Genomic DNA, 286 nt, shown 5'->3' with positions numbered 1-286 from the left:
ATATATATATGGTTTGAACAAATGCAGGAGGTGTGTTCAATAAACGTACAAAAGTACATAAAGATCTGTTGCTGGGCCCTCAAAACAAGAAAAGAATGAAAAATTTTAGAAGGAAAGTCATTTTTAACTAAAATTTCACTTTTCAGAGCAAAAAAAAATAAAGCCAATTTCTTGTCATTCCTTATGTCAAGCGATAATTTTTGATAAGTCCAGCGAAATGTCAACCAAGGGTAAAAATTGCTTAAAAACGAAAGAAATACGTTGAATGTTGTGAACTGTTGTAAGA

Source organism: Convolutriloba macropyga, chromosome 6 (genome assembly GCF_964194025.1).
Source record: "Convolutriloba macropyga chromosome 6, txConMacr16.3, whole genome shotgun sequence".
NCBI lineage: Eukaryota > Metazoa > Xenacoelomorpha > Acoela > Convolutidae > Convolutriloba > Convolutriloba macropyga.
This window is presented reverse-complemented; position numbering follows the sequence as displayed.